This window comes from Suncus etruscus, chromosome 1, assembly GCF_024139225.1.
Source record: "Suncus etruscus isolate mSunEtr1 chromosome 1, mSunEtr1.pri.cur, whole genome shotgun sequence".
Classification (NCBI taxonomy): domain Eukaryota; kingdom Metazoa; phylum Chordata; class Mammalia; order Eulipotyphla; family Soricidae; genus Suncus; species Suncus etruscus.
In genome coordinates, this window is record NC_064848.1 from 55,931,783 (window position 1) to 55,958,956 (window position 27,174).

General features: G+C 34.1%; 1 protein-coding gene and 1 non-coding gene across 2 annotated transcripts in view; one reads left to right on the forward strand and one right to left on the reverse strand.

Annotated features, from left to right (window-relative positions):
- Window positions 1-27,174, reverse strand: part of LINGO2 (leucine rich repeat and Ig domain containing 2) — a 1,160,605-nt gene that overhangs the window by 791,478 nt on the left and 341,953 nt on the right. The gene's annotated exons all lie outside the window — the stretch shown is intronic.
- LOC126026844 (U6 spliceosomal RNA) lies at window positions 3,683-3,789 on the forward strand. The gene has a single exon (XR_007502060.1). It is a non-coding gene; the product is annotated as a U6 spliceosomal RNA (small nuclear RNA).

A 27,174-nucleotide genomic window follows, 5' to 3' on the forward strand; every position in this document is an offset into this window, starting at 1 on the left:
TTGATTACAAACATGATTGTGGTTAGGTTTCAGTCATGTAAAGAACACCCCCTTCATCAGTGCAACATTCCCATCACCAATGTCCCAAATCTCCCTCCTACCCACCCCACCCCCGCCTGTGCTCTAGACAGGCTTTCTACTTCTTTTATTCATTCACATTGTTATGATAGTTCTCAACGTAGTTAGTTCTCTAACTGCACTCACCACTCATTGTGGTGAGCTTCATGTAGTGGGCTGGAACTTTTAGCCCTCCTCTCTTTTGTCTCTAAAAATTATTGTAAGAATGTCTTTTATTTTTCTTAAAACCCATAGATGAGTGAGACTATTCTGTGTCTATCTCTTTCCTTCTGACTTATTTCACTCAGCATAATAGATTCCATGTAATCCTACATCCATGTATAGGAAAATTGAATGACTTCATCTCTCCTGAAGGCTGCATAATATTCCATTGTGTGTATGTACCACATTTCTTTAGCCATTCATCTGTTGAAGAGAATCTTGGTTGTTTTCAGAGTCTGGCTATTGTAAATAGTGCTGCAATGAATATAGGTGTGAGGAAGGGATTTTTGTATTGTATTTTTGTGTTCCTAGGGTATATTCCTAGGAGTGGTATAGTTGAATTGTATGGGAGCTCAATTTCCAGTTTTTGGAGAAATCTCCATATTGCTTTCCATCAAGGTTGAACTAGATGGCATTCCCACCAATAGTGGAGAAGAGTTCCTTTCCCTCCACATCCTCGCCAGCACTGCTTGTTCTCATACTTTGTGATGTGCGCCAATCTCTGTGGTATGAGATGGTACCTCATAGTTGTTTTGATTTGTATCTCCTTAAAGATTCGTGACATGGAGCATTTTTTCATGTGCCTTTCGGTCATTTGTATTTCTTCTTTGTTAAAGTGTCTGTTCATTTATTCTTCCCATTTTTGATAGGATTAGATGAAAAAACAAAATTTAACTTTCACAAATGTTTACCTTTCTGTAACTATAGCTGCTATTTTATTTGAAAGTGCTATATTTTATTCACATATAAATTTATTATAGAATACAGAATACTATGTTGATCAATATTTTTAAAAGTTCTCTTTATGGGCCAGAGCTATAGCACAGCAGGTACTTAGTTTTCCATGGCTGATTTGTGTTTGATCCCAGCATCACATATAGTCCTCCGAGCACCCCAGGAATAACCCCAGTAATCTCTAAGCAGTACCGAGAGTTGTCCAAAAACAAAACAAAACAAATTTGTCTTTATGATGTCAATCTAGAATATAAACTCAGTATTATCTTCCTTTTTGGTAGTTGATTATATTTGACATACATATATCATTTTAACAGTTTAAAACTTAAGTCAACATTTAAATACAAATTAAAAATAAAAATTAAGGGTACAATGTGTTAGTTGGTTGTATTTCTAAAGTGTTAATATAACATTTTAGGGGCATATAAATCTTTCATATTATATAATTAGCAATCCATTATTGCTGTATCCTTCTTTTTGTTTTTGTTTTTGTTTTTGGTCCACAACCGGTGACACTCAGGGGTTAATCATGGCTATGCGCTCAGAAACCACTTCTAGCTAGGGGGACTATAGGGGATGCCAGAGATTGAACCATGTCCATCCTGGATCTGCTGCAGGCAAGGCAATCACCTTATCACTGTGCTATCTTTCTGGCCCCTTGTTTACTAGTGATGTTTATAAAATTTTATAATATTCAAAAATATTTTCCATATAACAGATGCTAATATGTTTAGTTATTATTATTCTGCATTTAATTTTATCTACTAAATACATGACAATTACAAAGTCACACAAGCTTTTAAAAGAAAAATTAAAAAAAAGCCTTTTAAGAGTTGGAAATGACTTGGATTCAGGAAGACAGAACTAACTTTATTTTTAATAATTTTTGTATCTCTGGTTTTATATTTTTGCAATTGATAAATTTTATCACTTTTTCACTTTCTCTTTTCTGTTGGCCTATATAAATAAAAATGAAGTGACATATGTAGAGGTATTTGTCAGAATGTAGATGCTATATGTGGTGGGCAAAGTTGCTTCTAATACAGAAAAACTAATACAAATTTGAATAGTCCCTTTGAGTAGAATGGATAATAACTATGAGCAATTAAGCTTGAGTAATAAAAATGAATCAAAACCAAATGTTTAAGAAATATATTTTAAAGTACATCCATAATCTAGTCATGAATCATGAGTCAAAGCCTCATATACACAATAGCAAGTCAAAGAATGACAGAGGACAAGATTGGTAGCTTTCATTTTCACTTGTTGGGGTCTAGCTATCTCCAAATTGGGGGTGGGGCATACCCAGGAACCTTCAAAATTTAAAATGAGCACTTTACAATAATATTACTTCCTCCTCATAACTTTTCTGGCAATCAAAGTTTTCTTTCAACTCTCTTATCATTGATTCACTATGATAATGATTCACAATAGGATAGAGCTGAAAATGTCTTAAACATCATGACTCTTGGGGAAAAATTATAAAAATAAAGGGTGTGGGGGCTGGATCAATAGCACAGGATGTAGGGAATCTATCTTAGAACTCCACCTATGACCTGTGCAAATGCCAAGATTTCTAGCTACAGAGGCCTGATTTTATCATCCACAACTGAGCCAAAAGTTTCCTGGCATCATAAAATGACCTTGGGGTGTGAAAATGAGGCTGTAGTTGTTCCCATGACAGTATTCTTCAAGGGCAGAGAAAACCCGTATCTCTTAGGCCAAGGGAATCCCCTTTCTAATTTCCCTAATATTTACTGTGCCTCTGCAAAACAAACAAACAAATAAACCACAAAACCTTGCCAAACTAGCCCTCCTTCCTTTTTACTCTTTTTTTTATTCTCATGGTTATTATTTTTTGTTTGTTTTTTGTGCTATATTGTAGTTGCTGCTTTTGTTTTTTGTTTGTTTTTGTTTTGTTTTGCTTGTTATGTTTCTCTTCTTTTAAACTGATATGTATAACCTCTAGGTGCCTGGAGAGATAGCATAGCGGCGTTTGCCTTGCAGTCTGATCCAGGACCAAAGGTGGTTGGTTCGAATCCCGGTGTCCCATATGGTCCCCCGTGCCTGCCAGGAGCTATTTCTGAGCAGACAGCCAGGAGTAACCCCTGAGCATCTCTGGGTGTGGCCCAAACCTCCCCCTCCCCACAAAAAAAAAAAAAGAAAAGAAAAGAAAAAGAAAAAAAACTCTAGAGGGACTCCTTGTACTTTTTTCCCCCTTTTCTTTTTTTTAAAACAGAACCACATAACTTTAATCATCTTTGTGTGTCTCATAAATTGAGGGAGGAAATGGATGGTAACAGAACTAAATAGGCATATGAATACTGAGTAGAAATAAAAAGTGTTCAGACTTAAAACACCAAACCCAAAGTCAATAACAATAGAATCGATACACTATCTACAACAAGCCATACAAAGAAGGGACCAGCTACATCAGCAGTCCAGGTGGCAAAGGAGAGAGATATGGGATGCATGCTGGAAACAGGGGTGGAGGGAGGATATTGGTGGTGGGAATGCCCCTGATTCATTGTCACTATGTACCTTAAATATTACTGTGAAAGTTTCATAATTCACTTTATTCACAATAAAAATTAAAACTAATAATTTAAAAAAAACTAATTGGGAACCATCTTCTAAATAAGAAATTGATATAAAAAGTTTAAATATTGTGCTCACTTTGGCAGCACATATACTAAAACTGGAATGATACAAAGAAGAGTAGCATGGCCCCTGTGCAAGGATGACATGCAAATTCGTGAAGTGTTCCATATTTTAAAAAATTTTTAGATATTATTAGAAGTTATTAATGCTTATACAGTAACATTAAATTGGTTAAGAAAAATATATGACCAAATTATTGAATATAAATTATAGTTGTTTCTCTTTTTATAAGGTTTTGAATGACCTTCAGAAAGTTTCAAAAACTTATGCACATTTTGCATTTCTTTTTTGGTTTGGGAACTATACCTATAATATACAAGGCTCACTTTAGGGCCCCTCCTTAGAGATCGATCCTGGTGGGGTTCAGGGAATCATATGCAATGCTGTGGGTTAAGCATAGATTGATCATGTTCAAAGCAAGCATCCCTGTCCATCATGCTATCACTCTGGCCTTTAAACCTCAGATATTCTACCAGTGGGCCAGAGATGAAATCAAAGAGGTAATCATTTGGAAACAAATGAGAACAAAAACACTAATTATCAGAATTTGTGGGACACAGCTAAAGCAGTGCTAAGAGGAAAACTGGTAAGCTGCAAGCACTCATCAGGAAGGAAGGAGGGGCTGATATAAACACTTAGTGACTCGGTTTGTAAAATTGGAAAGTGATCCCCCCAAAAATGAACCAAAATAGGGCAGATGGAGGGAAATAATAAAGCTTAGAGCAGAAATCAAATTGCCATTAAAAAATCTAAAAAATTTTGAAAAATATTAATGAAATTAAGAGTTATTTCTTTAAAAAAATATAAACCTGCTCTACAAACTTTCAAAAAACTCACAAAAGAGAGAAACTGAATAAATTGAATTATAAATGAAATCAAATTACTACAGATACTACAAAAATTCAAAGGGGGAAATCAGAGATAACGAAATTGATGCCACAAAACACGAGAGCTGGAAGAAATGGTTAAATTCTTGGATTCTTACAAGCTCTCAAGGTTGAAACATGATGATATAGCATATTTGAAAATATCAACACTATTGAGGAAATTAAAATGGTAATCAAGGAGCCAGAGAGATAGCACAGATGTAAGGCGTTTGCCTTGCATGCAGAAGGACGTTGGTTCTAATCCTAGCATCCGATATGGTCCCCTGAGCTGGCGGGGGCAATTTCTGAGCATAGAGCCAGGAGTGACCCTTGAGTGCTGCCAGGTGTGACCCAAAAAAAAAAATTGGTAATCAAAATTCTTCACAATAAATAAATCCCAGCCAAGATACATTCACTAACGAATTCTTTCAAGTCTTTCAAGAGGACACACTAGCAATCGTTTTCAGGCTCTTCTAGGTAATTGGAGAAACAGAAACACTCCCAATCTCTTTATATTTTGTGTCTCTGTACTTTGGGAATACTCCAAGTTGGTCTTGAGGGACAATTTTGGATGGTAGGAATCAAAACCATCCTGTGTGCAAGACAAGCACTCTGCTGAACTATTGCTTATCATCCTGATTCATTTTTTAACAAATTAATTTATTCTGCAAAAGAGGAGAGCATCTATATTTTTCTCATTTTAGAAAGTACAGTAGCATTATTTATATAACACTTTCAAATAAATAAATTTTAGAAAAGAGATATTAAAATTTCTGCACAATTTATAAAACAAACCTTTTGTGATATATCCTTTTATTGTTCCAATTTGTTTAGTCTTCCCTATTAGTTATTTGTCTTCTTATCTTTAACATAGTTAAAGGGTATATCAAAGAATATGACGTATATTGAACAAAGCAGTAATTTCTTGCTCCTTTCTAAATATTGCTTTTGAAACATCCCCTTCACTCTCCTGTAGAGTCTCAAATAAAGTGTATGTAAGTGTACTACTACTAAAAACACATAAGGGTGCCAGTGCCATAATACAGCAGATATTATAGTTGTATTATAGAAGGACAACCTGATTTCAATCCTTGTCACCCCATATGGTGCCTCAACTACATCAGAAATGAGTCAGAAGAAAACTTTGAGTCCCACAAGGTGTTGTAACATAAAATTCAAAAAAGAAAAAACACAAACAAAAGACAGCACATCAAAGTAATGTTCATTTATTTATCTAGTAAAAACATAAGTTAGAATATGAAATATTTATCAAAACTTCCCAAATTGGTCTAGTAAATATTCAATATTGTAAGGAAGGGTTCAAGACAACTTTACCTTTAATCTTACAGATTCTAAATCTGGTATATTGTTTGGAATTCAGAAAAAAAAAGGCAATAATAGAACACCACTTTCTTATACACTATTTTCACTTAAATTAATAGATTTGTCAAGGATAAGTAAGAGTTTGGGGTCAGGAATTGAGCTAAAGCAATATTTAAATTGAGTTAATAAATTTCTTAATAGGAAGAAATTATTTTTTTCCTTCTTAAAAAATCTACTATATTTAAGGTAAAGCACAGAGTTCTAAAACCCAATTATTTTTAGGATAATAAGGCTTAAAAGTGAATAATTAAGCAGGTCAATGTCTGGGCTCCTTAAATCAAATGATGGCACAGCTGGAACATTTCTACCCAAAAAGAGATATTTTAATTTTCATTGTTGAAAATGCAGTAACATTATGTCTAGTGCTTCCTTCCAAGTAAATGATACATTTAATATTCTTGTCAGGCTCTAGTACTACATGGCATTCAATTCTGAAATGCTGACAACTGAATGTGTGAAAGCACTTCAAAGAAAGATTAAGATTTTATGGTTATTATATTAATATTCAGTCCCTATATGCTGTAGTCTGAACATGCAGGACTATATTCTTTTAAATTCTGATCTGTCAACACTTTTCCTAAACCTATAATTAGTTAATAATAATGTTCCTTTAGAACATAAACTTTAAGTATTATACTCACTTGTTATTAATATGACTATAAAATTCAGGGATTCACCCATTCCAAAGTATTCCTCAGCACATTTTTATTACTAAGCATCCACAATTGTGGCATGTAAAATTTCTGTACATGTGTTTAAAGTATTGAACAATATGCAACCTAATAAAGACTAGAGTAAATTATGTATATGATACCAAATTCTAGATCTTCTTTTCTCACTTCACTAAGTAGGTCTTTAATATGGATGACTCAATTCTACTCTTAAAAATCAACTGACAATCATTCTGAGAAGGGAGAAGACAGGATGATGGAATGATTAATTTAAAACATTATTTTATGTGAAAATCCACCCATTCAATGTTATAATAGTTTTATTTTGAGAGCATCATGATAAAAATACTAATTAAATCTTCAAGTATTTCCTGGCATCTAGGCCAGAGTGATAAAACAGAAGAATGATAATACGCTTGCCTACAATCAGTCAACATAAGATCAACTCCAGGCATTCCATATGATCCCGTGTCATTCCAGTAGTAGTTTCTGAGTGAAGAACCAGGAGTAAACCCTGGGCATCACCAGCATCATTGGCTATGGTCCTCAAACAAACAAAAATCCATAAAGCTCCTGACAGGACTGAACTTAGGTATATGAATATTTATAAATCTTGTTGAACAACATACATCTGAGATAATTTAGCTTTATGAAACTATTAGATCTGATGTACTCTGTAAATTATTATATTCTCTTCCTAATGATTGAGTAGTTAAAGAAGACTATCACAGGAACCAGAGAGATAGCACAGCGGTAGGGCATTTGCCTAGCACACAGATGAAAAATGAAGGACTGTGGTTCAAATTCCAGCTTCCTATATTATCCCCGTGCCTGCCGGAGCAATTTCTGAGTGCAGAGTCAGGAGTAACTCCTGAGCGTCATCGGGTGTGATCCCACCAAAAAGACAATGACACTATGATAAAACCAATATGTAAGTATTTAAAAAAAAACCCTAGAAATTCACAGTAAATGCACAAAATTTCCCACAGAAAAAATTAAGCAGATTTGCCATAAATGCCAAATTAGACACTAATAAGAAAACCTTCAGTTAATGAATAAACTATTCATCCTAAAAATAGAATATTTAACATTTACAAAACTATCAAAATGTGAATATAGGAAAACAGTTTGATGAATACTATTCAATAAAGTAAATAAATGTAAAAATGTATAATATCAATTATATAACATTCCAAAAAAGGAAAAACTTAGGATGTCATAAATGATCATTGATTTTTAGTGTAAAAGTGTAAAAGTAGTGTGAACACACAAGAATAACAAGTAAAACATACTATTTTAGGTTAGTTAAAATAACATGTATAACATAACATTTAAACAACCATTATATAATTATTCACAATGATATAAAATAGAAAATCATAAATGAACCATAACATAAAGCTTGGACTACAGGAGTTTATTAGCCAACCTGGTTCATCATTTGTTAAAAGATAAAGGTAACACTGTGGCAAGAGTAAGTGTGGGTAAGCAGAAAATATAAAGGAGCTTCTGTAGTTTCTTCTCTATTTTGCTGACTACCAAAAATTATTTTAAAAATATAATTTTAAACATACAGATATTAGTCATAGATTGCAGGACTTAAGGAACTTGCTCTTCATTAAGCCTATGTTATTTCTATTCCCAGAATTATGTGTTCCCAGGAACACTGCCACTGTGATTTTGAGTACTGAGTCAGCAAACCCTGAGCACTAAAGTACGAATACTACATACAAATAAAATGGCATACAGATAATAGTATAGATTATATAATATTTATTACATATATATTAGTTTTAGGGCCACACCTGGTGACGCTCAGGGGTTACTCCTGACTATGTGCTCAGAAATCGCTCCTGGCTTGGGGACCATATGGGATGCTGGGGGATTGAACAGAGCTCCGTCCTAGGTTAGTGTGTACAAGGCAAATGCCCTACCACTTGCACCACTGTTCTGGCCCCAAATTTTGTCATATTTTAAGTCATATTTTGTTTTTCTCAAGTATATACATATCAAATGATGTTTATGCATCAATAAATTATCCATTAAAATTTTGATTAACATTGATCTTTCTATAATGAAAAATCAAATATATATGTAAAACTGTATCCTCTTTTTTTTTTTTTTGGTTTTTGGGCCACCCCCTTTTGACGCTCAGGGGTTACTCCTGGCTATGTGCTCAGAAATCGCCCCTGGCTTGGGGGGACCATATGGGACGCCGGGGGATCGAACCGCGGTCCGTTCCTTGGCTAGCGCTTGTAAGGCAGACACCTTACCTCTAGCGCCACCTTCCCGGCCCCAAACTGTATCCTCTTTAAGACCTGTATAAATTGCAGGAGCTTCTGAATATTCTCTTAGATAAACTTGCATTTTACTGAGATCAATATATGACCCAAATACAATATTTCACCAATGAATATTCATTTATTACATAATATTCTAGAAACTCAAAACATATACAAACATTTTCTACAGTTTGGCATACATAAGTTTTGAGATTGTTGTGCATGAATAATTAGTAGAATCATCTGGAAATAAAACTGTAAATATAAATATGAGTTGTTGTTAATATGAAAAACTCTTGTTTCACGTATACCATGCTAATATTTCAATATATTTAATATCGAGATCCTCCACTTTTACAAGTTTCAAATATATGTTTGTTGAAATTAAAAAAGTTAGATTATGGTATTAATTCCAATCTAAAATCTTCAAAAAATTTGACTGTTTTCATATTTAAGAGGGGTATGCAACTCCATTTTGACTACATACTATTCTGACAAGGCATATTAGAACAGAACAGAATACACACCTATTATTATTTTTCATGCGAGTCTCATAAGAATCTAAGTTGACAAAATTATTTTAATAAAGTAAGCAAGGTTTATTCTTTTACATCTTTATAAAAATAATTTAATATTGAGAAATGACAATGAATTAAGCAAGACTAATATTTTTCAGTAATATTTTCATTATTTCTAATAAAGCCAGTTTTCATTGGATTTATAATGATTGCCATGTCATTATAAAGATTTAATAGATGGCCACTCATTGACATAGCCATCTAAGATATTTTTTTCAGTAGACAAGAAAGAGAACTCATTAGGCCAAAGCATATACTTTACACATGAGAGGCCTGGTTTACATCCCATTCCATGCAGTCATAGTTCTCTAAAAACAAGCAATAATGCCTTACCATCAATCAAACGAGGAGTTGCCCCTGAACACTTCCATGTGTAGTTCCTGCCCCAAAAAGAAAATTTGTCTTTTAGATATAGATTTTAACTGAATCTATTGATTAAATGTCATTTTTGAGAACCTATGTGATAAACAGATTTTATAAAACAGAATGAGTGCTAGATAAATAGTGCAGGGTTCAAGGTGCTATCCTTGCATGAAGCTGATCCTGGTTTATCCCTGTCATTATATATGATCTTCCAAGAGTTATCCCTGAATTCAAAAGCAGGAATAAGCCCTGTACTCTACTAGGTGTGCCACATACACCCACATAAATTAATGAATACATAAATACAGTTTTAAAAAAGAAATTAAAGGAAGAAAGAACTCTTTTTTTTAAGAACTAGACTGTTTCCTTCTTATACAGAGTGCACTAAATCAGCATGCTTTCAGTTTTCACTTTCATATTACTAAAAATAAGATCACCATAGAGAATATTTATGTCTTAAGGATAGAATGTGGTCTTTTTCTGCCATTTAAATTTTTACTTAGCATTTACTTGACTTATATAATTCAGGATAAATATAATACATATGAATTTTTTTAAAAAATCTGATTAATTTAAATAAGTATCTTAAAAGATAGGCATAAAATTGAGAAAGAAGACACTAGGGCACTAATCTTGCATGCAGCTGACCTGATTTCAATCTTATGCATCCTTTTAAGTTCCTAATATCTGCCAGGACTAATCTCTGGGCACCACTGCTATTGTCAAAAACCAAAGAAACATTTTTGAGAAAATATTTGTGTTCTCTAGGTGTAAATCTTATATTGAAAAATGAAACACAATCTATTTGAAAAAAAACTTAAATTATAATAATCGTTTAAAATGACAACTTTACCTAATACTTTTTTGTGATGATTGACTTTTCTTTATTTTTACTGCTAAATAGTAAGACTCAAGTGTAAGAATAGATACATTTTACTTACTAAATTCAATTTTTTAAGTAAAAGCAGATATTAATTGGAATGTCTAAAAAAGGGAGGGAGTATATAAGAAAGAGAGAGTAATGTGCTCTGATAAAACGCAATCTTCTCCAAAGTTCCAGAGAGTCCTGGTATACATCCCAGCATGAAAGCATGAAAATAAGAAATTACACATCACAGGAGGGGAAATGTGAGTGACATGGATATGTGGGCACCCTGCGCATGGGCCTAGTGAGCACTTGTGTGCAGCCTCTTCAGTAGAGGTGAGAAAGATATAAATAGAGAGAGATAAAGAGAGAGAGAGAGAAAAAGAGAGAGAGAGAGAAAGAGAGAGAGAGAGAGAGAGAGAGAGAGAGAGAGAGAGAGAGAGAGAGAGAGAGAGAGAGAGGCTCAGTTCATACCCTAAAGTTAAAGTAGGAAAGAACATATCTCAAGAGGAGAGATTGTGGGCAAAATGGTGTGAAGATACCATATACATGCAAAAATCTCAAGTTCTTGATAATATGTGACAGGGTCTTCCTAAACACGGAGTGAATAAAAGCAAGAATAAGAAAATAAAATTTCATAAATACAGCAATCATATTATATTTAAAATGGCATTTAAAATTATGATATATCATACATATTTTAACATTGCAAATTATCAAAATCATCATAATCATCATAAATAAGTGATAGTACCTGATTTTTATCATTTTGCAAGATTAAATAATTCCAATTTTTCTCAATGCAATTCTAGCAATACTTTAAAAATTCTGCAGAACCAAAAGCTTTTAGAGCTAAACGCATCAATTACACATAATCTTGTGATACAATCTTGCCTTGAATCCTTAGTCATTCATCCTCAGCCCACAGAATGCCATCTGCTTATTTTGAGTATACCTTGTTACAAAGAGGAAAAAAATGAAGTTTTAAACCAGTTTTGTTTTCCTGAATTATGCTGCTTCAAAGCATATATTTTTTGAAAGAAATTGTTCTAATATTTTTAGTGAGGTTAATGACTAAATGTTAAATTTCTTATAAAGGCATAATATAACCATTCTGACTTTTAAAATAAATTATCTTTGCATACTATACCCCTCAGTTGATACTGAAATGAAACAAAAACATATTTGAAAAACTTTGAACAGACTTTAAATATCCAGTGACCATCATTCTGTTTGATTCCTTACTAAAATGACAATTACAAAAATCCTACCATTTTGAGGTAAAGTTTGAAATATTCATTTCATCTGACAGGTTGTCTGGATAAGGTAAAAGCTATGTAATTTAATGTTGGAATGAGCAATCAAGAAGAACAATTCTCAAAAATGGTGACTAGATCTGAAGTTATCCAGAGGGGGGAAAATGAAATTATAATTCCATTTGGTCTCTTAATTGTATTAATAACAATAAAATACTTTATGATAAATATTTAAGGTAATTAGTATAAACATTTTTATTATTGAACAAATTTATTTTACATCTCTGAATAGATTGAAAATATATTCATGAGGGAGGGACTTCAGAGCATAAAAACCGGCTATCCTTTGCAAAAGCTGGCTCCCTGTGTGTGACACCAGGCGGGGAAAATCCGCGAAAGTACACCGGCCCAGTGGGGCTCAGCTGTGAAAGACTGTGAGTGTGACCTGTCTATGTCTGTCTACTGTCCTCTTGCGTGAAACTCTTGCGAGTGGGGCAAAAAGAGGCTCAGAGGAGCACGGCCGCTCCGCTTCGCTACGCGGCCGTGCACTCTTTCTAAGGAAAGAACTCCATTGCAACAAGAAGGAAAAATCACACTAAGAACGGCGCTATATCACAGAAGCAAACATTTCTCTCTGGACTGTCTTCTCTGTTACATGCTCGGGCCTAAGATTTGACCCAGTGTGAGGCTTCATCCACGGAGGACTCCCCTCCCTTAGAGGCAAGTCAGCCCATCCAGAAAGGGAGGAGCCAGAGGAGTGTGCTGCCTACATCATATAGACAATGAATACCACTACAACACGTAGAAAAACCCACAATACAAATGTGACAATGGGGAAACAGCGCAGGCCAGCATCAGACATAGAGAATGAAGATGACAATTCTGAGGACCAGATAATGACTGAACAACTAATCAACCTCTCAGATAAGGACTTTAGACTAGCAATATGGAAGGTGCTCAACAGACTCCAAGAAACCATGGATCGAGTTGAACAGAACACTAATAAGAACCAAGAAAATATGAAGGCAGAAATGACAAAACTCCAAACTGAAATAACATGTCAACTAACAGGCCTGAAAAACTCAGTAAACGAAGTGAATGACAAAATGGATAAGCTCTGGGACAGGGTATCAGAAGCTGAGAATAGACTTGGTGCTGTGGAAGATGAGATACATAACAATTCCATACAGCAGGAGAGATTGGACAAAAAACTTAAAGCAAATGAGCAGACAATGGAAAAATTAGTCAAAGAATGGGAACAGACGAAAATAGAAGTCTATGATAAGATCAACAGAAACAACTTAAGAATCATTGGAGTCCCAGAGACCCAGGAAGAAAATTTCCAGGAAGAATCAATGGTCAAGAACATCATTAAAGAGAAACTTCCAGAGCTAAAGAATATATGTGATCAAATCCTGCATGCCCGAAGAGTACCAACCAAAAGAGACCCCAGAAAAACCACCCCAAGACACATCCTAGTCACAATGACAAATCCCACAGATAGAGACAGAATTCTGAAAACAGCAAGATCAAAAGGGGAAATCATGTTCAAGCAAGCTTCCCTGAGATTTACAGCAGACCTGTCACCAGAAACGCTCAATGCCAGAAAGCAGTGGTGGGATATTGTGACAAGACTGAATGAAATGAATGCTTCACCCAGAATACTATACCCAGCAAAACTCACTTTCCGGTTTGATGGAAGAATACATGGTTTCACAGACAAAAAACAGCTCAGAAACTTCACAGACACAAAACCAGTCTTAAGAGAAAAACTGAAAGACCTAATCTAAGACAAGACTACCCAAAAGACACACCAAATTTTGAAATAAAGATGGCGTTAAATCCCAGGACAATTCTTTCTCTCAACGTCAATGGACTAAATGCACCAGTTAAGAGACACAGAGTGGCTAAATGGATCAAAAAACTCAATCCAACCTTCTGCTGCCTACAAGAAACGCACCTGAATAGTCAGAACAAACATAGACTCAAAATAAAAGGCTGGAGAAAAGTTATCCAAGCAAACAACACCCATAAAAAAGCTGGAGTGGCCATACTAATATCAGATAATGCAAACTTTATACTCAGGAAGGTTGTAAGGGACAAAGACGGACATTTTATATTAATCAAGGGGTACGTAGAGCAGGAAGAATTCACTCTCCTAAACATATATGCACCGAATGAGGGGCAAGCAAAATATTTAATACAACTGCTGACAAATCTGAAAAATAATATCAACAACAACACAATAATTGTGGGGGACCTAAACACGGCTTTGTCAACACTGGACAGGTCAACCAGACTGAAACCCAACAAGAATATACTAGACCTGAGGAGAGAAATGGAAGAAAGAGGCCTAGTGGATATATATAGGACACTCCATCCCCAGAAACCTGGATACACATTCTTCTCCAATGTACATGGGACATTCTCCAGGATAGACTACATGCTGGCACATAAAACATACCTCCATAAGATCAAGAGGATAGAAATTTTGCAGATTACCTTCGCTGACCACAAGGCTCTGAAATTATTTGTGAACTCCAAAGGGACTCAGAAGAAACACTTTAACACCTGGAAGTTAAACAGCCTCATGCTCAATAACCAGTGGGTCCGAGATGAAATCAAGGAGGAAATAAAAAGGTTCCTGGAAACAAATGACAATAAAGACACAAACTCTCAGAACTTATGGGACACAGCAAAAGCAGTACTGAGAGGAAAATTTATAGCTTTGCAAGCACACATCAGGAAGGAAGAAGGAGCTTACCTGAGTAGCTTAATGACACAGCTAATAGAACTAGAAAATGCTCAACAAAAGGACCCAAGAACAGGAAGACAGAAGGAAATAACAAAGCTGAGAGCAGAAATCAACGAAGTGGAAACTCAAAAAACAATCCGAAAGATCAACGAAAGCAGAAGTTGGTTCTTTGAAAAAATAAACAAGATTGATAGACCACTGGCAAACCTAACAAAGAAAGAGAGAGAGAGAAACTTGATAACTCATATCAGGAATGAAAAAGGAGAGATCACTACTGATATGACAGAGATTCAAAGGGTAATCAGAAACTACTTTGAAAAACTCTACGCCACTAAAAATGAGAACCTGGAAGAAATGGATAAATTCTTGGACTCTTATAATCTTCCACGGTTGAAGGAAGAGGATGTAGCATATCTAAACACCCCTATCACCATTGATGAAATTAAAACAGTAATCAAATGTCTGCCGAAAAACAAAAGCCCAGGTCCAGATGGATTCACTAATGAATTCTATCAAACTTTCCAAGAGGAACTACTGCCAATCTTGGCAAGACTCTTTCATGAAATTGAACAAACAGAAACACTTCCAAATAGCTTTTATGAAGCCAACATCACCTTGATACCTAAACCAGACAGAGACGCTACCAAAAAAGAAAATTACAGACCAATATCACTGATGAATGCAGATGCAAAGATCCTCAACAAAATCCTGGCAAATAGGATTCAATGCCTCATTAAGAAGATCATCCACTACGATCAAGTAGGTTTCATCCCAGGAATGCAAGGCTGGTTTAACATCCGTAAATCTATCAACATAATACACAACATCAATAACAAGAAAAATAAAAACCACATGATCATATCAATAGATGCAGAGAAAGCATTTGATAAGGTCCAACACCCATTCTTGATCAAAACTCTCAGCAAGATGGGAATGGAAGGAACCTTTCTCAATATAGTGAAGGCCATCTACCACAAGCCAGTGGCAAATATTATCCTCAATGGAGAAAAACTGAAAGCCTTCCCTCTAAATTCTGGCACAAGACAAGGCTGTCCTCTCTCACCACTCCTATTCAACATAGCACTGGAAGTACTTGCTATAGCGATTAGGCAAGAAAAGGATATCAAGGGAATCCAGATAGGAAAGGAAGAAGTCAAGCTCTCACTGTTTGCAGATGACATGATACTCTACTTAGAAAACCCTAAAGACTCTATCAAAAAGCTTCTAGAAACAATAGACTCATATAGCAAGGTGGCAGGCTACAAAATTAACACACAAAAATCAATGGCCTTTCTATACACCAACAGTAATAAAGAAGAAATGGACATTAAGAAAACAACCCCATTCACAATAGTACCACACAAACTCAAATATCTTGGAATCAACTTGACTAAATATGTGAAGGACCTATACAAAGAAAACTATAAAACTCTGCTCCAAGAAATAAGAGAGGACACACGGAAATGGAAACACATACCCTGCTCATGGATTGGCAGGATTAACATCATCAAAATGTCAATACTCCCCAAGGCATTATACAGATTTAATGCCATCCCTCTAAAGATACCCATGACATTCTTCAAAGAAGTGGATCAGACACTTTTGAAATTCATTTGGAACAATAAACACCCTCGAATAGCTAAAGCAATCATTGGGAAAAAGAATATGGGAGGAATTACTTTTCCCAACTTTAAACTGTACTACAAAGCAACAGTTATCAAAACAGCATGGTATTGGAATAAGGATAGGTCCTCAGATCAGTGGAATAGGCTTGAATACTCAGAAAATGTTCCCCAGAGATACAACCATCTAATTTTTGATAAAGGAGCAGGAATTCCTAAATGGAGCAGGGAAAGCCTCTTCAACAAGTGGTGTTGGCACAATTGGATAGCCACTTGCAAAAAATTAAACTTAGACCCCCAGCTAACATCATGTACAAAGGTAAAATCCAAATGGATTAAAGACCTCGATATCAGCCCCAAAACCATAAGATATATAGAACAGCACATAGGCAAAACACTACAGGACATTACAGGCATCTTCAAGGAGGAAACTGCACTCTCCAAGCAAGTGAAAGCAGAGATTAACAGATGGGAATATATTAAGCTGAGAAGCTTCTGCACCTCAAAGGAAATAGTGCCCAGGATACAAGAGCCACCCACTGAGTGGGAGAAACTATTCACCCAATACCCATCAGATAAGGGGCTAATCTCCAAAATATACAAGGCACTGACAGAACTTTACAAGAAAAAAACATCTAACCCCATCAAAAAATGGGGAGAAGAAATGAACAGACACTTTGACAAAGAAGAAATACGCATGGCCAAAAGACACATGAAAAAATGTTCCACATCACTAATCATCAGGGAGATGCAAATCAAAACAACGATGAGATACCACCTCACACCCCAGAGAATGGCACACATCACAAAGAATGAGAATAAACAGTGTTGGCGGGGATGTGGAGAGAAAGGAACTCTTATCCACTGCTGGTGGGAATGCTGTCTAGTTCAACCTTTATGGAAAGCGATATGGAGATTCCTCCAAAAACTGGAAATCGAGCTCCCATACGATCCAGCTATACCACTCCTAGGAATATACCCTAGGAACACAAAAATACAATACAAAAACCCCTTCCTTACACCTATATTCATTGCAGCTCTATTTACCATAGCAAGACTCTGGAAACAACCAAGATGCCCTTCAACAGATGAATGGCTAAAGAAACTGTGGTACATATACACAATGGAATATTATGCAGCTGTCAGGAGAGATGAAGTCATGAAATTTTCCTATACATGGATGTACATGGAATCTATTATGCTGAGTGAAATAAGTCAGAGAGAGAGAGAAAAACGCAGAATGGTCTCACTCATCTATGGGTTTTAAGAAAAATGAAAGACACCCTTGTAATAATAATTTTCAGACACAAAAGAGAAAAGAGCTGGAAGTTCCAGCTCACCTCAGGAAGCTCACCACAAAGAGTGATGAGTTTAGTTAGAGAAATAACTACATTTTGAACTGTCCTAATATTGAGAATGTATGAGGGATATGTAGAGCCTGTTTAGGGTACAGGCGGGGGTTGGGTGGGGAGGAGGGTGATTTGGGACTTGGGTGATGGGAATGTTGCACTGGTGATGGGTGGTGTTCCTTTTATGACTGAAACCCAAACACAATCATGTATGTAATCAAGGTGTTTAAATAAAAAAAAAATTAAAAAAAAAAAAAGAAAATATATTCATAAAGTAGATTTTTCTTAGGTAGCTAAAACAACTAAAATAAATAGTACTAAAAAAATCTAGTCATTCCATTACAGCAGGTAGGTTGCTTGCTTTGTATGTATCCAATTGAGATTTGATCCTAAGAACTGTGTATGGTTACTGGAATCTCACTGAGTCATTCATTCATTCATTTATTTTTGGTTCATACCCAGTGACGCTCAGGGGTTACTCCTGGCTATGCACTCAGATCTCTCCTGGCTTGGGCGATCATATGGGAAAACCTGGGGATTAAATCGCGGTCAGTCATTGGCTAGCACATCTAATGTAAATGCCTTATGTCCTATGCCACCGCTCTGGCCCCTCTATTGCTCATTATTATGTATGTTTCCATAACATTTAATTCTCAAATTAAACTTAAACCCAGTTATAAAAATTTTGAGTGATTTATTGAACAGATAGCACAGTAGGTTTGGCCCAAGATTATAAGTAAATAGTAAATAAATAATAAAATGCAGGTCATTGAGTGCTGAGAGAGAAAAATCGCTAAAGCCTATTACTATCTTAACAGTATCTTTGAGTACTATTATTGTGGATATTTGGAGGCTGTTTTTGTTTTTGGAACACATCTGGCAGTATCGAGGGTTTACTCCAGGCATAGTGTGTTTAGTGATGACTACTGGAAATCTAGGGGGACTATATAGGATCCTGGCATGTAACTTTCATAGGCCTCATGTAAATTAAGATCTCTATTCACTATACTACTGCTAGAGTCCCTTAATATTATATTTTATACATATATTGACACAGATATATCAGTCGTGGCTAAAACTATGATATAAAGTTTGACAACTAAAAGTTGTTTATAAGTCTATATGAAGATTAATTTTGCACAAACAGCATATAAAATTTAGTGAACAACATTTTCCTAATGTTAGCAGCATTTACATATACATAATTTTAAAACTGTTATTAATACTGATTGACAAATGTTCTACTATGAGGAGAGTGACCTTTATGCCCACTCGGTGTTCTATCTCTATAAAGTACTGTTGAGACTTTACTTAGTTTGTTCAATAATTTTTGAAAACTTTAAATTTAAGCCAAATGGCATATATTGAAACAAAGTTCACATAATGTAATACAGTTAAATTCATACAATAAATATGGTCATAAGATCATCTTACTCTAAATAAAGAGCAAACATTTTACTATAATAATCCATTACCTTTTAATTAATTTATTTATTCACTATTCACTCCATCATAATATGAGATGGTTTCAACTTATTTAAGCAGAAGTGGAAGGAAACAGAAACCACTATGAATATTTAAGTCTTCTAGTACATGACTCAAACACAAATATCACTCAACAAGACTGAAAGTTTAAATTGCTAACAAACTATATGTTCTTATTTGAAATTTAAAAAGCAAAAATCCTTGGAACAAACCTAAAGACAAAGGGTGCAACTGTAAACTCATCATCAGTGTTCCCAGATTGAAATTATTTTATTTTTTCTCATCAACATTACACTGAATATATAATAAACAAAAAATTATCTGCGATCTTCTGTACTTGGAGGAAATTAACATTACTTTTTCCTGACTATTGTAACAAATCCCCTAGCCTCCCAAACTAGAGAACATTTTCAATCTATTCTCCATAGTACAAATATAGGGATATTTTAAAAGTACAAGCATGATGATGGCACTTGTCTTTTAATTCACTGAATTTCAAAGGAGCCAAAGATTAAATTAAAATTTTCTAATGTATTTTTTCAAATGAACTATTAGTCATATTTTTCCAAATTTTGTAAGCTAATTTCTGTGTTTTTACCATGCTCCACCCATTTTGCTCTTCTTTTAGTTCATTTTCTTTATCTCAGTTTCAAATCACTTTTTTTCCTTAGAACATATTAATTACCTCTACTCCCTATTTCATATACACACCATATTCATTCTTATTCTCATAGTGCCTATAACTGCATGTACACATGTGTGTATATGTTGCCAGATACCACAGTTAGATTCTCACACATTTAAAGCATGTGCTCTGTTACTAAGTTATATCTTTGGATGCTTACAAACTCTTAGCAAATCCTAATTCCACCCAATACCAAACATATAATTTGGCTTCCTATTGTTTTTCTTGTTTTCCATTTTTATTAGCACACCCAGAGATATGCAAAGCTTATTACTGAATCTGCACTCAGAAATTACTCTTTGTAAAATTTACTTTTGTCTTCCAGATTTTATCAAACTAAAATTTATCATCACTTTTTTAAAGGGAAAGTTTGGGAAAAAAAAAGTTAGATTCCTCATTTTTTTATTAACTATATATACATCTATTCAGACACTTCTGGGTCAACGATTCTGAAAACATACTTTATTTCCATGGCAATTCTGAGCACTCTGGGATGGTAAAATATATTTGTAAAATGAGTAAATAATGTAATAGCATACAAAAAAAGCCAAAATAAAACTGCAATTTAAATTGACTTAAAGATGATAAGGAATTAACTAGTGTTTGCTTCAATCATAAAGTAGAATTATTATTGCACATTATACAAATAAAATTTACAGAAGTGATTATAAAATAATATAATTCAATAGCATATTTGACAGAACAATCAGGCTGGCTGTGAGAACTGTGAAAGAAAAAAAAAACCTGAAGGGATACATCAATAGAGTGCTATGATTAAACGATGCCTATCTTGGGTCCAAATACTGAGAAATGTTGATCTGATTTGCATTTAAAAGAGAAGGAATAAGAAAAGTGAAGTAACTACTTTGTCACTGATGTGAAAAGTAATAGCAGGAATTCAATACAATTAAATATTTCTTTAGGGAATATGTCATTGTTCTACAAATTTTTACTCTCCCTCAGTTATATGTAAAAGTTAAAATACATTTATCTCCTTTTCAATACTCTGGACTATATTTGCCTCCTTATTTATTATTATTTAATTTTAATCTCATAGATATATATATATACTTCTTCCACCTCTAATTATTGGATTCCTCAAGTCCTTCCTAGGTAAATCTATTCACTCTCATGATTTGAAATGCTACAATTTTGAGAATCATTTGACCTGTGCATACTTGTAAGCATGTGACGTTTAAATTTAATATGGAAAACAGAATTCTTAAAATTGTGAGCATATCTGGTGGTCCTCAGAGATTACTCCTGGCTCTGAGCTCAGGGATCATTCCTGATGGCCTCAAAGAACAAAATGAGGTTCTGAGATTCAATCCATGGTAAACAGTGTGTAAGCAAACACCCTAACTGCTGTGTTGTTGCTCTGTTTCCAAAACTATTTAATTATAAAATGTTTTTATACAGACTTTTGCACTTTTTAAAGTGAGACAAAAATTTGTATGCATTTTTCCTGATAACTCACTTTTCCTATGCCTCATATTCAATGATATTAATACTAAACTAAATCTTGAAAGCACCAACTACTTATATTTCATGATATTTACTTATTTTCAGTCACCATTATCTTTTGGGTTTACTGTTAAGAGTATAGCTAGTCCAAATAGTCTCTTTACTGTTTCCGTCAATGTACTTTTTTCTCCATCTTTATAAAACATATTCAAATGATCTTTTCTAACTCATGAGTGAAGTCTTGTAATGACCACGATTAAAACTCTCTAATGTTTTCTTCTTAAATATGGAAGATAATCCAAACTCCTAATGCTTAGATATTAAAATCTTACATAATAATGAACAACTCACACTCAATTATAAAAATCTATAACACTCTTACCTTCACCCATTACATTGATAACATAAATATCCTCTTGTTCCTTCAAACATGCTGTACATATTTAACCTACAACATAGTCATTTGGGAAAGGCAAAATAATACAGTGGTTTAGACGCTTGTTGAACAGGCTGCTGTTCCAGTTTGAGCACTGCCAAGAATTCTTCTTCAAAACAAAGCCAAGTGAAAGCCATGAGCAAGGCTTTATAATATACGTATATATTATGCATTACAAGGTTTTAATAATATATATTAATTTAGATTTCCAATAACTATTTTAAACAAGTTTTGATTAAATTTGAATTAAATTACTTTCTCAACATAGTCTGCAAGAAATTAGTATACTCTCTTTTCCCCTCTATACTTTGATATCTATTAATTACACTGCTTCAGAAATTATGTTAGCACATAGGTTCTAGAACATACCAGGAATATATACTTCTTGATTTGACAAACTGTTTCTTATGCATAGCTTCCTATATTTAACGTATTTGAATTTAGAAAATTATAAGTTGGAGAGAGTAATGTCTTCCATCTCCTTTATCCCAAGGATTGCTTTAGACAAGGTTTGTATACTTGACTTTATGAAAATATATAGTCATGTGATTTGTTGATACATAGATGGATATGGAAAACATTATGCTGAGAGACAGGAATCAGAGAGAAAGAGACAGACACGGAATGAACTCATCCACATGAGGGATTAAAAGAAGCATAGCATGGAGATAATCAATGCTGAATACAATAACGTGGAGAGCAATAAATTGGTCCTTAGTAGGAAGCTGCCACCAGTTGGGGGTTGGGAGTAGATGTGGGATAGATCTGGAAAAGTCTCACTAAGATAGAGAGAAATGTTCACTGAGACAGGCCTAGGTGCTGAAAGGATGTAAAGTGGTATGCGTGATACTATACCAGTAGCAGTATTATAAACCACAGTTTCTAAAAGGTGTAGGTGATGGAAGTAAAGGAAAAGAGTGCCTGCCATAGAGACAGGTTGGGGGGTGAAAATGAAACTACGGACACTGATCTATTGAAATAGACAATGCTTAAAGGATTGTTGGAGCACTGGATCCACACAACCTAAGAACATTATAACTGTAATTTAGGTTATTCATTTTAAAAACATAGTAAAAATTTCAGAATGTATCTCTTTGTAAGAGTCTGATACAGATTTTTAATAAAAATAAAACATTTATTGGGAAATTTCTTTTTAAAATGTTGAAATTTGTGCTATACTTCTTTTGTTCCTTTTGGGTTTTCAACTCATTAATTGTTGCTCTAATCTTTTATTATTTCCTTCAGCCTACCTATTTATAGTTTATTTTATTGTATTTTTTCCAATTTTAAATTGTGATATTAAGGTACTTATGTAAGCTCTTTCTTCCTTCCTGATGAATACTTATAAAGATATACATTTTCCTCTTAATAAAGTTTTTGCTATGTTAAACAAATTCTGATAATTTATGTCCACTGTCTCATTTGTTCCCAGGATTAAAAGAGTTTGATTTCCTTTTTGATTTCATCTCTGAACTACTGGTTTTTCAGTAAAGAGCTTCAGACTTTCCAGGCATGAAATATTTGTCTCCATGTCTGTTTGTAATTCACTTCTAATTTTAGTGCATCATGATCTGAAAGAATAGTTGATAAAATTTCTATATCTTAATTTATGTAGATATACTTTACAGCCTAGAGTGTGATCTTAGAAAATTAACATATGCATTGGAGAAGAATATGTATCCAGTTTTCTGACAATGAGAAGCTCTCTCTATATGTCCACACAAATATACATATATGTTGATATATATAGTGGATATATACCCACTCTCTTAGAGTTATTCCATTAAATTGCATTTCTTATATTTGTATCTGGAGTACAACACAATTCAAAAAAAGTATTAACAGTTTTATTAATAATTAAAGTAAGGTATGTTTTGTTTCAACTATCTTAAAAAATACTTTAGTGCTAGATAAATAGTATAGAAAATAGGCAATTGTCTTGCATATGGTGACCCAAGTTTATATTCTGGCACCCCATATGTTTTATATATGCAGTCAGGAGTGATCCACTTATGTAAAACCAGGAGTAAGCCCTGAGAATATTAGATAGTGCCTCCAAACAACAACAACAACAATGAATAATTAAGAGTTGACCTTATCACTGTTACTAATTACCTAATATATTCCAGTAGAGTTGATGTGTTTCTTTACATTTAATACTTAGTACTATCATAAAAGAAATAACTGGAATATGAGTATTGATAAAGCTCCCTTCCTTCACTCCTCTTTTTCTACTTATTTTACTTAATATCCTTGATTTCTTTATTCCTCCTCTTTCCTTCCCCTTAACTTATACTATTTACTTTGAATGTTATTTTTTTTCCTTTGGAGCTTTATCAATCTGTGGTCAGGACTTACTCCTGGTTCTGTGTTTAGGGTTATTTCTAGCTGTATGTTAAGGGATTATTACTGGCTTTGTGCTCAGAAATCATCCCTAGCAATTTTAGTAGACCATATGTGCTGCAGAAGATCAAACACACACAGAGGGTCATCTGTGAGCAAGACAAGCATTTAACATTTGTACTATAGTTCTGGTCCCTTAAATCCACAGTTCAGCAAATATTTCATGAGAAGACAATCTACTATGTTTTCAAACTCAGAAGATTCAAAAATTGAAAAATATAGAATGGGTCTTCTTTCATGGTGATTCTTGATAAGGATAAAGAATAAATGAAAAAAAAAAGTAAGTTCAGAAATCACAGTTTAAAAATTAGGTAAGCAATTGTGATTTACAAAGTTCTTTATAGTTGGATTTTAGATGCTTCAGCACCAATCTTATCCTAAGTTACAGCATCCCTCAATGAACTTTCCCATGGTGCAACCAATTCCACCACCTCTGATTCTAGCCTACCAGCTTACAAGTCCATTTTTAATTTTGTTGTTAAAGTTTTCGTTTTGTAATTTCTTTGTTGCTGAGTCAGGCTAAATATTTAGTTCTGTCTTTTATTAACACAACAGTATACCTGAGACCACTTAGTACTGTCCTTATTAATATTGTTTTTCTCCTCATTTACTCATATTTTTCTTCTCCTCCTAATATACTGGTTTTGATAATATTCTCAATACCTCCCTTAAAGTATTGCATTTATCCATGAAGTTTTTCTAAATAACACATATAAGTGATATTATGCATTTATCTTTCTTTGGGATTACTTCATTTAACATAATATTTCCCAGTTTCATCCATATTGCAGCATTATAATGATTACATCATTCCTTACAGTTATGTTGTTTTTATTGTACATATCTCCCACTTCTTCACGATCCACTTGTTTTATTCAATTTCTATGTTGATTTCAACACTTAGCAAAGAAAACTCACATTTTATAATTACTAAAATAAAAAATTCCTAGCTATATGGTTATTAAAAAAGATATTTATCTAAAAATTTTGTGCATGTTTTATCTGGCTATAGTTATTTATGATAGCTTATTGTCTCATGTACAGTGTTTTTAATCAAATAATTCAAACAGATATAGCAGACTTTTTATGATTATTTCATGTTCCTTTTAGTTTCAAATCTGTCCCCTGATTCTCTTTATCCTTTAATTAATGTGAAGCCATCTATAATTACTACTGAAATCATGCAAATATTTTAGGTTCTCACATGATATATTTTTTCTATAATTCTTATTCTTCCCTTTGACTGACATTTTTTTTACTGTCCATTAGCATGTATGAATACTTTATATTTTGAAATTCCAGTCCTCCTTGATTACTTTTTATTATTTTATTATTTGAGGAGAATGAAGAGTAAAAGTTAAGGTACATTGTTTGGTTTTACAGTAAAAAAATAAAAATGATATGGAGACATCACACCACCCCATGAACTGCTACCATTAAATCATATTAAATCATACAGAAAGCAAATAGTCTAAACGAAGGTGATTTGGTTCAACAGATGTTTTCATCTGCTAGGGAAGATTTTTTTTCTTCCAACTCCCTTTAACTACTTTTTGATAATGTGCACAATTGTGTCTCCTAATGTATATATCTTCTTTTCCTTTCTCTGCCTCTTGATCAGTTTTGGAAACATCTATTTTCATGATAAAATTGTAGCAAAGAAAGCATCCTAAGCAATAGTCTCTGAGAAGCAACAGGGGTGATTGCTGAGTCAGAACCAGAAGTAAACCCAAGCACTAGCAGATATTACTCCAAAACCAAAACAAAAAACGAAAGCGTCATTCTAAACTGACTTGCCAACATAACTATAATCTTCTATGGTACAACTGTTATAAAACATCTAAAAAAAGATTCCATTACAAGTTCACTAAATATTATTAATGTGCCATTATACAAAAGCTATAAATTACACAAATATAAAATTCCACTCTTTATAACAAATTAAACAAGGACAAAACATTTCAAAATTCTAAGTGCTTATTTTGAGTAGAGTAAAAATACTACCACGTATAAATGGCAAATAGAGAGACATAAAAGAGCATTTTACTTGTTATTCCCTCTAGTTTATTCTAATGCACCCACCTTTATGAAGTTTCATAATTGTATCATTGTGCTCAGATACTGAAAAGGATGCCAGTGATGATAAATCTGGATCCTGCATCAAGGCACTGGGAAATGCCATAACATGATATATCTATCATCAAATAAGGATATTAAATTATTTCACAAACACATTTCTTTCTGTTTAAATAAAGTAGAAATGAGTTTATCTATAATCATATCATATAGTATTGTACATTATATTGTTAAATGTAAGCAAATTAACAGTGAGCATATAAGGAAGTATACAGATTTATTAAGATAACTTTTATATAAAATAAAAGAAATGACTTTTTTTGCTTTAAGTTTTAGAAGTAGGGGCCGGCGAGGTGGCACTAGAGGTAAGGTGTCTGCCTTGCAAGCGCTAGCCAAGGAAAGATCGCGACCGCGGTTCTATGCCTCGGCGTCCCATATGGTCCCCCCCAAGCCAGGGGCAATTTCTGAGCGCTTAGCCAGGAGTAACCCCTGAGCATCAAACGGGTGTGGCCCGAAAAAAAAAGTTTTAGAAGTTTGTAAGTATATTTCCTTCAAATTTCATCCATTCCTCTCTCTCTCTTTCTTTCTTTCTTTCTCTCTCTCTCTCTCTCTCTCTCTCTCTCTCTCTCTCTCTCTCTCTCTCTCTCTCCCTCCCTCTTTCTTTCTCTCTCTCTTCCTCTCCCTCTCTCTCTCTCTCTCTCTTTCTCTCTCTCTAGTTTTTTGGGCCAGACCCAGTGACGTTCAGGGTTTTACTCCTAGCTATGCACTCAGAAATAGCTCCTGGCTTGGGGGACCATATGGGACACAGGAGATTGAATCTTGGTCAGTCCTGGGTCAGTCTCGAGCAAGGCAAATGCCCTACCACTGTGCCATCACTCAAGCCCCCTTATCTCTTTCATTCCTTCTTGGTTATAAATGAGTTTTATCCCTATATTTTTATGTTCTATTAACTTTCATGCT